Raw genomic sequence first — 17,160 nt, forward strand, 5'->3', positions numbered from 1 at the left:
AATTCTCAAATGTCCAAGACAAATAGAGGATCCTGAAAGCAACAAGAGAAAAGAAGCAAATAACATGTAAGAGAGATCCAGTGCACCTGGTGGCAGACTTTGCAGGAGAAACCTTACATGCAAAGAGGAAGTGCAACAATGTATTCAGAATACCGAAGAAAAAAATTATATCAAGAACACTGTACCCAGCAAAGTTATTTTTCAGAAATGAAAGACAAATAAGGACTTTCCCAGAAATAGAAAAGCTAAGAGAATTTATTGCTACCAGACCTGTCATGCAAGAAATGCTAATGAAAGTTATTCAAATTGAAAGAAAATGAAGCTAATATGATTGTTACTCTAGTATTTTAATTATTGTATTTAAACCACTTATATTATTAGTAAGAAGACTAAAAGACAAAACTATTAAAAAAATAACAATAACAACTCAATAAAAGATAAGCAATACCAAATGTAAATTGTGACATCAAAAATTCAAAGTGTTGGTGGAGAAGGGAGTTAGTTTGCACAGGATTTTTAGAGAGTTGTTTGTTTTATTTTTTGTGTGATCACAGTACATTGGTATCAGTTTTAAATACTTGTAATTATAGAATGCTTTTGGTAAGCTTCTTAGGTTACCACCACAAAGCAAAAGTCTATAATAGGTACACTAATAATAAAAAGGAATAAATTAATGCATACTACCAGAGAAAATTATTTAACCATAAAGGAAGACAGTAGAATGAAAGAGAATAAGAGAAGTGTTACAAAACAACCCATGAAACAAGCAACAAATGAAAGTAGTAAGGCTTTAACTATCAATTATGACATTGAACATAAATTGACTAAATTATCCAATTAAAAGTGGCTGAATGGATTAAAAAACAAGACCCATGTGTATGCTGCCTAGAAGAAACTCACTTCACGTGTAAAGACACACAGAAAGTGTGGGGATGGAAAAAATATTTCATAAAAATGAAAACCGTTAAGAGAGCCGGGGTAACTGAGCTTATATCAGATAAGATAGATTTTAAGTCAAGAACTGTAAAAAGACCCATAGAAGGTTGTTATATCATGATAAGTGGGTCAATTCAGCAAGATATAACAATATTAAACAAATAGGCACCCAAAACTGGAACACCCAATTATATAAAACAAATATTAGATTTATTGGCAGGGATAGTCTACACTACAATAATGGTTAGGGATTTAAACACCCATTTCTGTCAATGAACAGATCATCCAGGCAGAAAATCAACAAAGAAGCATGAGAGTTAACTATACTCAAGAACAAATGGACCTAACATTTATAGAACACTCCATCCAACTGCTGCAGAATACATAGTCTTCTCATTAGCACTTAAAACGTTTTCAGGATAGACCATATGTTAGGCTCCAAAAACAACCTCAACAAATTCAGAAAAGTAAAAATTATACCAAGCATATTTTCTGACCAAGATGAAATGAAACTAGAAATCAATAACACAAGGAATTCTGGAAATTTTACCAATACATGGAAATTAAACACATATTCATAAATGACCAATGTTCAATAAAGAAATTAAGAAGGAAATAAAGGGCCGGGCATGATGGCTCATGCCTGTAATCCCAGTACTTTGGGAGGCTGAGGCAGGTGGATCACAAGGTCAAGAGATTGAGACGATCCTGGCCAACATGGTGAAACCCTGTCTCTACTAAATATACAAAAATTAGTTGGGTGTGGTGGCACATGCCTGTAGTCCCAGCTACTCAGGAGGCTGAGGCAGGAGAATCACTTGAACCTGGGAGGCAGAGATTGCAGTGAGCCAAGATTGTGCCTCTGCACTCCAGCCTGGCGACAGAGTGAGACTCTGTCAAAAAAAAAAAAAAGAAAGAAGGAAATAAAAAATTAAATGGAAATGGAAATGGAAAGAAAACATAGCAAAACCTATGGGGTAGAGCAAAAGAGGTTCTAGTTGTCCATTCTCATGCTGCTATGAAAAAAAAATACTCAAGACTGGTTAATTTATAAAGGAAAGAGGTTTAATTAACTCACAGTTCCACAGGGCTGGGGAGGCTTCAGGAAACTTGGAATGATGGTGGAAGGGGAAGCAAACATGTACTTCTTCACATGGTGGCAGGAAGAAGAATGAGAGTCCAGCAAAGAGAAAAATCCTTATAGAAACCATCAGATCTCATGAAAACGAACTCAGTATCACAAGAACAGGATGGTGGAAACCACTTCTGTGAAACAATTATCTCCACCTGTCCTTCCCATGACATGGGGATTATCAGAACTAAAATTCAAGATGAGATTTGGGTAGGGACACAGCCAAACCATATCTTTCCATGCTGGCCCATCCTAAATCTCATGTCCTCACAATTCAAAACACAATCATGCCCTTCCAACAGTCCCCCAAATTCTTAACTCATATCAGCATTAACTCAAAAGTCAAAGTCCAAAGTCTCATTTGAGACAAGGCAAGTCCCTTCCACCTATGAGCCTATAAACTCAAAAGCAAGTTGGTTACTTCCTAAATATAAAGGGGGTACAGGCATTGGGTAAGTACATCCATTCCAAATGGGAGAAATTGGCCAAAACAAAGGGGTTACAGGCACCATGCAAGTCCAAAATCCAATAGGGCAGTCATTAAACCTCAAAGTTCCAAAATGATCTCCTTTGACTCCAAGTCTCACATCTATGTTATGCTAATACAACAGGTGAGCTTCCATGGCCTTGGTATGCTTCACCCCTGTGGCTTTGCAGGGCACAGCCCTCTCCTGGCTGCTTTCACAGGCTGATATTGAGTGTCTGTGGCTTTTCCAGGTGCACAGTGCAAGCTGTCAGTAAATCTACCACTCTGGGGTCTGGAAGACAGTGGCCCTCTTCTCACAGTTCCACTAGGCAGGCCCCACTGTGGGCCTCTGTGTGGGGGCTCCAACCCCACATTTCCCTTTTGCACTGTCCTAGCAGAGGTTCTCTATGAGGGCCCCATCCCTGCCGCAAAGTTCTGCCTGGACATCCAGGCTTTTCCATACATCCTCTAAAGTCCAGGTGGAGTTTCACAAACCTCAATGCTTGATTTCTATGCATTTGCAAGACCAACACCATGTGGAAGCTGCCAAGGCTTGGGGCTTGCCCAATCTGAAACAACAACCTGAGCTGTACCTTGGCCTCTTTTCGGTATGGCTAGAGCAGCTGGAATGCAGGACATCAAGCCCTGGGGCTGCACACAGCAGCCCTGGACCCAGTCCAGAAAACCATTTTTCCTTCCTAGGCCTCCTGGCCTGTGATGGGAGGGGCTACTGTGAAGGTCTCTGACATGCTCTGGAGATATTCTCTGCCATTGTCTTGGTGATTAACATTTAGCTCCTTGTCACTTATGCAAATTTCTGCAGCGGGCATACATTTCTCACCAGAAAGTGGGTTTTTCTTTTCTATCACATCATCTGGTTGCAAATTTTTCAAACTTTTATGGTCTGCTTCCCCTTGAACATTTTGCCACTTAGAAATTTCCTCTACCAGAATCTCTGAATTATCTCTCTCAGGTTCAAAATTCCAAAGATCTCTAGGGCAGGGGCAAAATGTTGCCAGTCTATTTGCATAGCAAGAGTAATCTTTACTCCAGTTCCCAAAAAGTTCTTCATCTCCATCTGAGACCATCTCAACCTGAACTTCATTGTCCATATCACTATCAACATTTTTGTCAAAGCCATTCAACAAGTCTCTAGGAAGTTCCAACCTTTCCCACATTTTCCTGTCTTCTTCTGAGCCCTCCAAACTGTTCCAACATCTGCCTGTTACAGAGTTCCAAAGTTGCTTCTACATTTTTGAGTATCTTTACAGCAATATCCCACTCTCTGTGGTACCAATTTACTGGATTAGTCCATTCTCATGCTGCTGTGAAGAAATACCAGAGACTGGGTAATTTATAAAGGAAAGGGGGTTAATTGACTCACAGTTCCACAGGGCTGTAGAAGCCTCAGGAAACTTACAATCATGGCAGAAGGGGAAGAAAATATGTCCTTCTTCACAGGGCAGCAGGAAGGAGAATAACAGAAGAATAACAGCCCAGCAAAGGGCAAAGCCCCTCATAAAACCATCAGATCTCATGAGAACTAACTCACTATCATGAAAACAGGATGGGAGAAACAGCTCCCATGATTTAGTTATCTTCACCTGGTCCCTCCCACGACACATGGGGATTATAGGAACTACAATTCAAGATGAGATTTGAGTGGGGACACAGCCAAACTGTATCAGAGGTACTAAGAGGAAAGTTTATAGCAATAAAACATAGAAAAAGTCTAAACATACAATCTAACAATACATCTCAAGAACCTATAAAAGCAAAAACACCCAAAAATAGTAGAATAAAATAAATCATAAAGATCAGAGCAGAGATAAATAAAAATGAGACTAAACAACATACAGATAAACAAAAGGAAAAGTTGGCTTTTTTCAAGATAAACAAAATCGTCAAACATTTAGCAAGAATAATAAAAAAGAGAGGACCTAAATAAAATCAGAGATAAAAAGGGAAATATTACAACTGATACCACAGAAATACAAAGAATCATTAGATGCTATTATGAACAACTATATAACAACAAATTGGAAAACCTAGAGGAAATGAATGAATTCCTGGATGTATACAATCTTCCAAGACTGAACCATGAAGAAATAGAAAACTTAAAGATACCAGTGACAAGTAGTAAGATCAAAGCAGTAATAAAATGTCTTCTATCAAAGAAAATCTAAGGAACCTAATGGATTCTCTGCTAAATTCTACCATGTGATCCACCAATCCCACTGCTGGCTATATATCTACAGGAAAGAAAATCAATGAATCTAAGAGATATCTGCATTCTTATGTTTATGAGTGCTCTGTTCACAGGGTGCTGATTGGTGTGTTTACAGTCCTTTAGCTAGACATAAAGGTTCTCCAAGTCCCCACCAGATTAGCTAGATACAGAGTGCTGATTGGTGCATTTACAAACCTTGAGCTAGACACAGGGTGATGATTGGTGTGTTTACAATCCTTTAGCTAGACATAAAGGTTCTCCAAGTCGCCACCCAACTCAGGAGCCCAGCTGGCTTCGCCTAGTGGATCCCATGCCAGGGCCACAGGCGGAGCTGCCCGCCAGTCCCAAGCCATGTGTCTGCACTCCTCAGCCCTTGGGCAGTCGATTGGACCAGGACCGGGCACCTTGGAACAGGGGGTGGTGCTCACTGGGGAGGCTCAGGCCACGCAGGAGCCCACAGCAGGGAGGAGGCTCTGGCATGGTGGGCTGCAGGTCCTGAGCCCTGCCCCATGGGGAGGCAACTGAGGCCTGGAGAGAATTCGAGTGCAGCCAGGCAGGCCGGCACTGCTGGGGCACCTGGCGTACCCTCCGCAGCTGCTGTCCCAGGGTGCTAAGCTCCTCATTGCCTGGGGCTGCCAGCACCGGCTGGCAGCTCCAAGTGTGGGGCCCCCTGAGCCCACGCCCACCTGGAACTCACACTGGCCCACGAGGACTGCGTGTAGTCCCGGTTCCCGCCGGCGCCTCTCCCTCGACACCTCCCTGCAAGCAGAGGGAGCCAGCTCCAGCCTCGGCCAGCCCAGAGAGGGGCTCCCACAGTCCAGCTGCAGGCTGAAGGTCTCCTCAAGCGTGGCCAGAGTGGGCACTGAGGCCAAGGAGGTGCCTAGAGTGAGCGAGGGCTGTCAGCATGCTGTCACCTCTCAATCATGTTAATTGAAATAAGCCAGGCACAAAAAGACACACATCACATGTTCTCACTTATTTGTGGAATCTCAAAACCAAATCAATTGAACTCATGGACATAGAGAGTAGAAGGATGATTACCAGAAGCTAGGAAAAGTAGTGGAAGGTTGGGTAAAAGGTGGAAATCGTTAATGGTTACAAAAAGAATGAATAAGACTATTTGATGATAGCACAATAGGGTGACTATATCAACAATAACTTAATTGTATATTTAAAATAGCTTAAAGAATGTAATTGGACTGTTTGTAACTCAAAAAATACATGCTTGAGGGGATGGGTATCCCATTTTCCATGATATGCTTATTTCATCTTGTATACATGTATCAAAATATATCCTAATATCTCATGTATCCCATAAATATACACACCTACTATGTACTCATAAAAACACTAAAAAGTAATAAAAAATTAAAAAGAAATAAGGTAGAAACTTTGTGAGATAATGACATTATAGTAGTATTACTATTAATGATACTTACTAAAATAGCTGGCTTAATAGAGGATTTGATCATATTTTTCAACAGCAACTAGGATCAGAATAAAAAAAACATATGTCAGTGGTAGGCAAGAAGCTGAGGGAATGTATGGCCTCTATTTTCTCTGTGAGGTAAGAGCATTGAGAATGAAGGAGTGCTGGAGTTTGGGCCTCCAGGCATCTCTAAAGAAGTGAACTAGCCATTGTGTAAAATATGAAAGAAAATAGATGGAACGCATGTAAAATCCTTCCTCATCAGTAATAAGGTTTTAGTAAAAGTTTCTAACATTACCTATGTGATGACCCTTATGAGTATTATGGGATTTCCTCAAGACGTGCTCAGCAGCTCGGCTGTAGAAGACAAGAGAATGTGTTGTACTGGTGAGTTTTCCAGGTGAGTACAAAAGAAGGAAAAGGAAGCAATTGAAAACCCTCTCTCGTCATACATATCTTTTTCCTAAGGGATGTACGGTTTAAAAGAAAGAATCCAAATCACTTATTTGCAACCTGCTATGGGGTACTAATACATAATTTCTACTGAGAAGGCATCAGATAGAAGTCTTTAGAAAAGAGTAGGAGTGATCTGCCCTTTAAGGCAGATCCAGGTATCTGGTAGATGATGAAAGGCAGAGTCTCCTGGTGGTGGATGACTTGTGCCTTCAGCCCAAGTCTGGAGTTGATTTGAGGCAGAATGCAACCCTATCTAAGCCCTTAAGCAAAATAGACATGAACGGAGAGCAAAAGAAGAGTAGTTAGCTTATTTATAGCAATTATTAAGAACACATGTACCGAGGCCAAGTGAAGATGGGAAAAATGAAGTTTCCTATAGCCACTTTGGCAGGAATAGGAGAAAGCATCATTGTATCCTTTTGGCCTATTTCAGAGGCACAGAGCTCTTTTCACCTGTGCTGTCAATTGTTCTGCCAATGGGATTTCACTTTGCCTTTTAAAAACATCTCCTTTTTGTTTTCTTTCTCCTCCAGCATATAAAACACTGTTATTTTTCATCCTAACTCTTAACTTCAACTAGTACCAATATGCTTATAATTCCTAAAAATTCCAATCTTAATATCTTCAGGACTCCAGTTTCAAATTTACTCCACCTGGCCGGGCATGATGGCTCACTGCTGTAATTCCAGCACTTTGGGAGGCCAAGGCGGGTGGATCACATGGTCAGGAGTTCGAGACCAGCCTGGTCAATACGGTGAAACCCTGTCTCTACTAAAAATACAAAAATTAGCCGAGTGTGGTGGCAGGCGCCTGTAATCCCAGCTACTCTGGAGGCTGAGGCAGAAGAATCGCTTGAACCCAGGAGGCGGAGGTTGCAGTGAGCCGATATTGTACCACTGCACTCCAGCCTGGGCGACAGAGCCAGACTCCATCTCAAAAACAATAAACATAAATATATTTACTCTCCCAGAGTATCGCATGTATTTACTCAAACTCAGAACATTTCAACTGAACATACATTCTCAAATGTCTCCTGTTTTCTTATTTTATGGTCCATAAAAATGCATCACTATACATCTAGTCATTCAAACTTGAAGTCTGGAAGTCCTAATTTCTCCTTCTTTCTCTCTCCCAATTTCCAATTGACAACAAACTATCCATCTCTTATTTCCATTAATACTTCTACAGCCTCCTTGCCACTACAAAGGGAGGCATTCATCTTTGCCCAGGGCCTCTATTCTTTCCTCCATTCCTTTTATCCCTAAGCGCAAAACAGATTATTCTGTGTTTAGTAGCTCACAATGCCTAGAACAAGAAATTTGAAATTCTTTAGCATGGTCCTTCACTATTCACTCCCTGAGCATTTTTCAAGATTTTCTACCAGATTATTAAACAAAACATTACTGGTTTTGCCTGAAATGAGAACAAAACAGATGCAAAGGACAAAACAGGCAAAAATTCCCGTATTCATAGAGTTTACATTCTAATGGCAGAGGGAAGAAAGGTATTAAATAATAATAATAGGCTGGGCGCAGTGGCTCATGCCTGTAATTCCAACACTTTGGGAGGCAGAGCAGGGTGGATCACCTGAGGTCAGGAGTTCCAGACCCGCCTGGCCAACATGGTGATACCCCGTGTCTACTAAAGATACCAAAAATTAGCCAGGCATAGTGGCATGCGACTGTAATCCCAGCTATTAGGGAGGCTGACGCAAGAGAACCACTTGAACCTAGTGGGTGGAGGCTGCAGTGAGCTGAGATCGTACCACTGCACTCTAGCCTGGGTGACAGAGCGAGACCCCGTCTCAAAAAAAAAAAAAAAACATTAATAATAGCAATAATTGCTATGCAGAACAGTGTGCAAGTTAGGGGAACTTAGTCTAAGTTACAGAAGGGACTGCAATTTTAATAGTGTGGTCAGACGTGGTATCAGCAATGATTTTTCTAAGGACTGGAAGTACATGTAAATTCTAACTCATACTTTCCTTTATCTTGCCCTATTTTTCCACAGTACCTCTCATCTTCCTCTGTATGTATATTACATATTTATTATGATTATCTCCCCCACAACTAAATGAGAAGCTTCACAAAATCTGCATATTTGTCTTAGTCATTGATTCCTAGTTCTGGGAATAATGCCCAGCCCATAGTGGTGTCTGAATAAATATTTGAAGACCGTATGTATCTCATTAAATGGAGCTTCAGCCACTGTTGAAATCTTTCCAGGCAATAACCAGACTTGCATATTGTGACACAAAAGCTTGTTATATAATCTGTTGTGAAAAAAATTAAAACATATTCTTGGCTCCATATACCAGAGTCTCACAAGTTAACACCAATGTGGAGAGCCTAAAGCAACAGCAGCTGGAACAACATATGCATCTTTGCTCTCTGCAGTTCAGAAGAATAGAAACACTGCAGAAGCAGAAATGAGAGCAACAAAGATTATACAAATATCCTGGCAACATAATTTTCTTTAGTTTATAATGAGCACTCGAATCATGGCTATCATTCTAAATATCAGAGGTCTGAAGAACATTTAATTTTGTAAAGTGATTCCAATTGGCTCGAATGTTAAAACAATTTCAAGACCAAATATCTGAGTTCCGTTTAATTCTTCGTAGGCATATTTCTGAAATACCTTTTCCTCTTTTAATGATATTGAAGCTATTGGTTGCTAATTGCATGCTAGACATATTTCATGTTTAATCTTAATGAAATTTCTGCAAGTTACATATACTTATTTCTATTTTGAAAAAAAAAGGAGAGAAAAGGTAAATAACTTGCCTCTAATTACATAGTAAATGGTATAGTGGGGCTTTGAAGCTGCATCTGCCAGCATTCAAAACTCATGCTTTTGGTCATTATTTTATATATTTACTTTCAAATTGCAAAAGGAAGAGTAGCATATGAAAATTATTTATTATATAGGATTGCTTCCTACTTAGTTTTTTTAAAATATAGAAGGTAATGTAATTGTGTTTATAAGAAAAAATTGTCTTCTTTCTTTAAATTCTATAATTTTCCAAAAATTAAGAGCAACTTAACTTTTTATAACAAATTGGAAGAAACTGTAAATTTAAATGTTAAAAAATTCTAGATTTTTAAATTTATTTTATTTTATTTTATTTTATTGAGATGGAGTTTCAGTCTTATTGCCCAGGCTAGAGTGCAATGGTACATTCTCTGTTCACTGCAACCTCCTCCTCTTGGGTTCAACCGATCCTCCTGCCTCAGCCTCCCAAGTAGGTGGGATTACAGGCACCCACCACCATGCCCAGATAATTTTTTTGTATCTTTTTTTTTTTTTTTTTTTTTTTTTTTTAGTAGAGATGGGGTTTCACCCATGTTGGCCAGGCTGGTCTTGAACTCCTGACCTCAGGTGATCCTCCCACTTCGGACTCCCAAAGTGTGGAAATTACAGGCATGAGCCACAACGCCTGGCTTTTATTTCTTTTTACTTTGTTTTATTTTTTAATTAAAGAATGCATGCTAATTATAAAACTTTTAATGGTAAATTTTAAAATGAAAAAATAAAATTATCAAATATAACAACATCTAGAGACAACTACTGTCACTATTCAGTGGGAAATGCCTCTAGTATCTTTCTCTGCCTGTGCAGAAATACATCCACATAGACACCTTTGTAAATATAGCTGTATAGCTGAACTTTTATTTTTTTTATTTTTTTATTTTTTATTTTTTTATTTTTGGAGACAGAGTTTTGCTCTTGTTGCCGACGCTGGAGTGCAATGGCACAATCTCGACTCACCGCAACCTCCACCTCCTAGGTTCAAGCGATTCTCCTGCCTCAGCCTCCAGAGTAGCTGGGATTACAGGCATGCACCACCACACCCGGCTAATTTTGTATTTTTAGTAGAGACAGGGTTTCTCCATGTTGGTCAGGCTGGTCTCGAACTCCTGACCTCAAGTGATCCGCCTGCCTCGGCCTCCCAAAGTGCTGGGATTACAGGCGTGAGCCACCGCACTCAACCTATCTGGACTTTTAAAAAGTTGTATTTGTTTCTCTTTCTTTTGTCACATTCATACATATCAAAGAGTTAACAGGGAAAAATTTAGAAATTCTATTCTTGAAATGATTCTTCCCTAAAGGTTTTATTTTCCCCTTGATGAGTGCTACAGTCACTTTTCCAAACTTGTTTCCTTTCATATGAGGAAAAGCTCATAAAGAGGCTGGTCAGAGAAGGCAAAAATCCTCAGCTGTGACTTCTATTGAATGTACCAAATGCTGCTGAATGTACCAATGATGGGATCCAACTTGGCGTTGGTGAAGCTGGCTCATGTCCAGGATAATGTGTTGCATACTTGCTAACAGAGTGGTCATAGCAGGGGTTAAAATAAAAAAAAAAAAAAACATGTGGTTGACTAGAAAAAATTGAACTTTTATTAATTGCATTCACCCACACATAGGGAGTGTAATAATTTGGCTTTCTGCTATTTACAGGCACTTATATATTGACTGATTGATCCTATCAAGGCTTCTTAATGGAGAATTCAGACTGTCCTTTCTAGTTAATGTTTATTTCTATGTTTTTACCTAATTTAGAAGAACAATTTTAATAAATCTGCGTGAGCATGTCACATGTTTTTACCTTGTAAACTTTTGGATCAAGTTCTCTCTAAGACTTGTCTCGGTTATATGATCATGCTACAAATAGAAAGAAAAAGATGTTTGTCCACTATGAAGACTGATATGCTCATAAATGTTTAACACTTGATTCTTTGAGGGAAAATAAGCCTGGTTTGTAGCATTTGCCAATTTTCTTCTTGTAAATACTGCCACAATGGCACATTTCATGCTATAAAGTGATGTCACTTAAGACAAAAATGGAAAGAGATGCACAGCAATATAAAGTTATAAAGTATGTCCACCATGCAGAAATATTAGACCATTCACAACCTGAGGATCAGAGATGGTACAATGTAATATGATGATTTGGAAGTAATGAATTTTGAATGTTTATCATATTTGTTTGTAGTAGAATTCATTTAATTTTAAGTTTATACAATTTAATTGTTCAATAATGTCTCTCATCTTTCCTGAAAACTGAGCGATTCGATTGTGTGAGCTGGTAGGGACCAGCTTCACTGCTCCACTGTATTATATTTGTTTGTAACTTCACCCAAGATCTTGGTTTTATAGCAAATCAATTGAAATCTACTTACTGGATTACTATGATATGCTAAGTGCTGTGTGGAATACTGCAGCCATTAGGCTGAGTGTAAATTCAGGAAAATCAGGAGACACAGAAGAGTAACTCAGTTGTTCTCTGTAACCCACTGTGTATTGTTAAAAGGACTACAGAGTTGTTTAAAATTTTTCTCTTAACATTATTGCTCTATTTTCTCAGCGATTTATTTCCCAAATCCTAGTTTTGAAATAATAAAAACTTGTCTAAACTCAACCTTGTCTCTAGAAAAAAATTAGTAAATACTTTTGTTTCTGTACTGATTTATTATTCGAGAAATCACACATTTTACTGACGTTTATAATGTGATATTTCTCTTTAAATTACATTTTATAATCACATCTTTACCATACTTTTAAATAAAAATAAATAAAGGTAATAGTTTGTATTGAGGCCAGTCCTAGGACCAAAAGCATTAATATCAAAATCATTATTAGTAATTAATGAGTAATTAAATTAACAACATGAAGTCATCATCGGAAAGAAATGATGTTCAGTATACCACATTTAGTAAAATAGCAAAGTGGATAAAACACTTGCAAAAATATTTATCAGAAAGCATTGTGACTAAGATATATTAATTACTAAATTGGCAGCCATTGTGAGTCCCAATATATTTGGTAAATATTTCATACAAACTATCTGATACTTTATAAATATGTGAAAAGAAAAAAATACAACTTTATGATCTGCTTGACTCTCTTTCCCACAGAGTTACTTCTTTAATAAGTAAAGTAGTAAGCAACTGCTAGGTGTCAGACTCTGGGCTGACTTCCGTGAATCAAAAATCTCCTTTTTCAAGGGATGGGCCTTGATCCCCACTTGTAGGGGATCCCAACTTGCAGAATACATGATCCCCACTTGTAGGTTCAACTCAAGGCATACTTTGAAGCCAATTCTGCTCCACCAAGGAAAACAAAGTTTTAGAGAACAGCAGACAATCAGAGATTTAGCATGATTCTCTTGTGTTCTCATGTCCAGTTGCAGAACTGGGACTTCTGAATTTCTACTCTGCTCCAATTCCTGCCGTGTATCCCTCTTCCAGTGGTCTCTGTCTTCTCCCTTAAGTCTGAATCTTGTCCTGATTTTCTCTTTGGTAACCTTATGACTTCAGGTCTGATTTTCTCTCTAACAAGTCCTTACTGCTCTTGGTAGTCTGATTATCAGAACTTTTTTCTATCCATTCATTTAATATTTATTTAGTATCTTCAGTGCCAAGGATTCTTCTAAACACTAATTACATACTAGTGAGTAAAATAAACCATAATATTTGTCTCCTTCACGTCAGGCTTTTTCCCTTTGCAACCAACATTGCTTAACAATAAGTATTATTGTAGGTTAAGTAGAAATTATAATAGTACTTGGATGCACATATACGTAATAACTAGGAAATCTTTGTACTGCTTGGTCATGTTCAATTATATATTGATTCATAGTGATTTTAAAGAGATTGGGTTCACATATAGAAGAATACCACTAGGTTGATAGACACTAATTTCATATTTATTAAACTTAAATTCGGACTTTCATTTTATTCAGCACTAATGTGTTAATAGAATCATTAGTTTGGTAGTCATTTTGACAATAGGATCAGCAGTAGCATACATTTTGGAATTTTTGCCAGATTGTATTTGATCACATGAAGACAAATAATTCTTTAGAGAAAATTTTAAGAACCTCTACCAACCTCGTATAAAATAAATGATGTCTAATTTTCTTCAGCTGACTGTAACGTATGCTCTAGGTCATTGATTAGCAACCAGGCTAAACCCATGTGTCAAATCTGATACCTGGCATGCTTTGGTATGGCCTTTACACTAAAAATTGTTTTCATATTTTTATAAATTTTTAACAAAATTCGAAGAAGAATATATGATTGAGACCACACATAGACCACACATGCAAAACCTAGATATTTACTCTCTAACCCTTTAAAAAAAAAGGTTTGCTGACTTCTAACAGAAACTTTGAAAAATACTTACTCAACCATTCAGATATCTTATACAATTGACCCTTAAACAATGTTGGGGGTTAGGGGTGCTGGGCACCATGCAGTTGAAAATCCATGTATAACTTTCAATCACCCAAAAACTTAACTACTAATTGCCTGCAGTTGGCCGGAAGTGTTACTGATAACATAAAATTGATTAACATGTATTTTTGTGTTATATGTATTATGTACTGTATTCTTACAATAAAGAAAGCTAGAGAAAAGAACATGTTATTAAGAAAATCATAAGGTAGAAAAATATATTTATTATTTATTAAGTGGAAGTGAATCATCACAAAGGTCTTCATCTTTATCATCTTCACATTGAATAGGACGAGGAGAAGGAGAAAGAGAAATGATTGGCCTTGCTCTCAGGGGTGGCAAAAGTGAAATAAAATTCACGTATAAGTGGACCCATGCTATTCAAACCCATGGTGTTCAGGGTCAGTTGTATTAGTGTGTGTCTAGATGTTAACAAATGCAGATGTATTAAAAATAGAAAAATAAGACACGCATGGTGGCTCATGGACTAATTAATCCCCAAATTTTGGGAGGCTGAAGTGGGTGCATCACTTGAGGCCAGGAATTTGAGACCAGCCTGGCCAGCATGGCGAAACCCCATGTCTACTTAAAAATACACAAATTAGGCAAGTGTGGTGGTGCACACCTGTAATCACAGCTACTTGGGAGGCTGAGGCATGAGAATTGCTTAAACCCTGTAGGGGGAGGTTGTAGCAAGTGGAGATCACACCACTGCACTCCAGCCTGAGTGACAGAGCAAGAGAGCCAGAGAGCGAGACAGTGAGAGAAGGAAGGAAGGAAGGAAGGGAGGGAGGGATGGAGAGAGCGAGGAAAGAAGGAAGGAAAGAAAGAAGGAAGGGAGGGAGGGAGGGAGGGAGGGAGGAAGGAAGGAAGGAAGGAGAAAGAAAAAAGGAAAGAATGAAAGAAAGAAAGAAAGAAGGAAAGAAAGAAAGAAAGAAGAAAGAAAGAAAGAAAGAAAGAAAGAAAGAAAGAAAGAAAGAGAGAAAGAAAGAAAGAAAAAATAATTTCCTTGTCTTCCTTGCTAATGTTTGCTTATATATTAAAATTCTTACTCTGACATCGGTACATTTCTGTAGGTAGCCAAACAACAGACTTATGAACACAAAGAACATAATGTATCTTCTAAGTTTTTGAGGAATTATTTTAATTGTTGTTTTTTTCTCAGAAAATTGTAGCATGATAACTCAATCCAAAGAGAGGTTATTAATTAAACCATGTTATTTCTTTTATCTTTGTTGCTATAATATTAATAGTTTAAGTGTTTTAATGAATATTTCATTTATTTCTATGGCTCACAGAATGTACCTAAGAGCCTAGAGATTCATTAATCATGGAAGGGACTCCTTTGGTTTTGTTGAGCTTCCTACAGCAACCTGGCAAATGTGTAATACAACATATGGGTTTCACCACAAGCATTTAAATTCAAACTACTCTATTTTCTGACACAGCCAGAAGTAGTAAAGAATTCCAAAATTCTAGAGACCTTGATGGAAAACATACTGTCTTGAGATTACTAAAACACACATCTTCACATTTATTACAAGTATGCATAACCACTATCAATTGCTGTTCAACATGCTTTGCCGTAAAGGAAGCCATGTGTAGTAAATCTTAGAGTTGTTCTTTACTAAAATTGAAAAAAATCTATGTAATATCTCTGGTCCCCCATCTTGGAGCCAAATGCCAATATGCATGTTTCCTTCATTAGTAAAAATGTAGCCTATCAGTAACTTTCCAGTGTAGGGTTCTTGTGAAAATCATATGAAGTAACGTCCTGATTTTAACCATTATACTATAGTTATTAAATGTAAGAAAATGTGTGCATGAGATTGTCTGTAAGATAATTATATTGTTTTCATGAATACATACTGGAGTATTTAGAGGTGAAGGGGTGTCATGTCTGCTTCTTAGTCTGAAATATTTCTGAAAAAAGTATAAATATACACACATCCACATGCATATATATGTGTGTAGATATATGCATGTGAATGTACATCTGCTGTTTTGAACCCTATATGCCATAATTGTGCTATCACCAAGACCCATATATACACATTGACCAAGATGCCCTTTCAGTTCACTTCAGCTTTGCCAAACTTTAAACAGATTTCTTCCTGACCATAGGTGCCTAAATTCACTTTTCTTAGGGCACTTACTTCAGAAAACTTAAAATTGTAAATTCTTTCTGCCCATTATGTAAACCATCTAGTTTCTTGCTAGTTTTACAGTTTTACAACTCAAGAATGTCTTTCTCAAGAACCTGGAAATGATCCCTTTGAAATGTAATTCATAAAGAAAGATAGCACTCTTAACTCTCAGTTTCCTTGGGAGGGTAGGATCCCAGCTTAGATAAACACGCATTAGCAAACACAGATGGTCTAATTACTTTGACCCACCTCCCCCATACTGTGCTTCAGTACTTTCCCACTAGCTCACCTCAGCATTTAAAAATTCTCTTTTTGTTTCTATAAAGTTGAATTCAATCTCTCTTTCGTATTGCAGTATTCTTGAACAAAGCCTTATTTGTTTTTTAGAATTTATTAATGTAATTTTTCTTTAATAATACATACCTACACACACGAACACAGGGAGAGAATGAAAATAATGATTAATCAAATATAGGAACATATTAACTTTTTGGAAACTTGGGCAAAGGATAATTAGGAATTAGTACCGTTTTGCAACGTTTCTATACTTTTGGAATTACTTTTAAAAAGCCAAATAATTATGCAAAAAAAATGTGCATGAAATATTCTTTTTTTTTTTTTTTTTTGAGATGGAGTCTCACTCTGTCACCCAGGCTAGAGCACAGTGGCACGATCTCAGTTCACTGCAAGATGTGCCTCCTGGGTTCACGCCATTCTCCTGCCTCAGCCCCCCAAATAGCTGGAACTACAGGTGCCCGCCACCACGCCTGGCTAATTTTTTGTATTTTTTAGTAGAGATGGGATTTCACCATATTAACCAGGATGGTCTCGATCTCCTGACTTCGTGATCCACTTGCCTTGGCCTCCCAAAGTGCTGGGATTACAGGGGTGAGCCACCGTGCCCAGCCAAAATATTCTATAATATCTAACAATCTATCTGAATAAAAATTAAAATATTCAGTTTCCAAAGCCAATAGCCACATCAAGCTGAAATGTATCTGTCAACACCATAAATTACTAAGGAAAGCAGTAAGAAATAATTATGATGTGTCATTACACATAAATAATTAATTTCAAAAGGCTGGAGGCAAATTTTGTTCTTCTGTACAAATGTAAAATTGCT

Source organism: Nomascus leucogenys, chromosome 20 (assembly GCF_006542625.1).
Source record: "Nomascus leucogenys isolate Asia chromosome 20, Asia_NLE_v1, whole genome shotgun sequence".
Lineage (NCBI taxonomy): Eukaryota > Metazoa > Chordata > Mammalia > Primates > Hylobatidae > Nomascus > Nomascus leucogenys.